This window comes from Elephantulus edwardii, unplaced genomic scaffold (assembly GCF_000299155.1).
Source record: "Elephantulus edwardii isolate Elephantulus edwardi_28Jun2011 unplaced genomic scaffold, EleEdw1.0 scaffold00120, whole genome shotgun sequence".
NCBI classification, from domain to species: Eukaryota; Metazoa; Chordata; class Mammalia; order Macroscelidea; family Macroscelididae; genus Elephantulus; species Elephantulus edwardii.
Genome location: NW_006399870.1, coordinates 4,423,521 through 4,424,073, shown reverse-complemented (window position 1 = coordinate 4,424,073; position 553 = coordinate 4,423,521).

Genomic DNA, 553 nt, shown 5'->3' with positions numbered 1-553 from the left:
TTTCTTGGCAGTCCATGGTACATTCAATACTCTTCTCCAGCACCACAGCTCAAAGGCATCAATTCTACTTCTGTCCTCCCTAGTCATTGTCCAACCCCTTCACAATAGCTAATATTAAATACTTAAGACTAAACCTAACCAGAAGCACAGAAAGAAAATTACAAAATTATGAGAAACAAGAAGAGAACTGGAGGGGTAAGGTATATCCCTTGCTTATGGATAGGAAGACTCAATATTATGAAAATGACAATACTACCAAAGGCAATTTACACGTTCAATGCAATCCCAATACAAATACCAATTTCATTCTTCAACAAGTTGGAAAAGGGAATCTCCAGATTCACTTGGAATGGAAAGAGACCCAGAACCAGCAAATCACTCCTTAAAAAGAGAAATAAGGTAGAAGGCACCTCACTCCCTGATTTCAAATCCTACTACAATGTAGTGATGGTCAAGACAGCATGGTACTGGTACAATGACAGACACATAGATCAATGGAATCGAATTGAGAATCCAGAGATCAGCCCATCTACCTATGGTCAACTGATTTTTG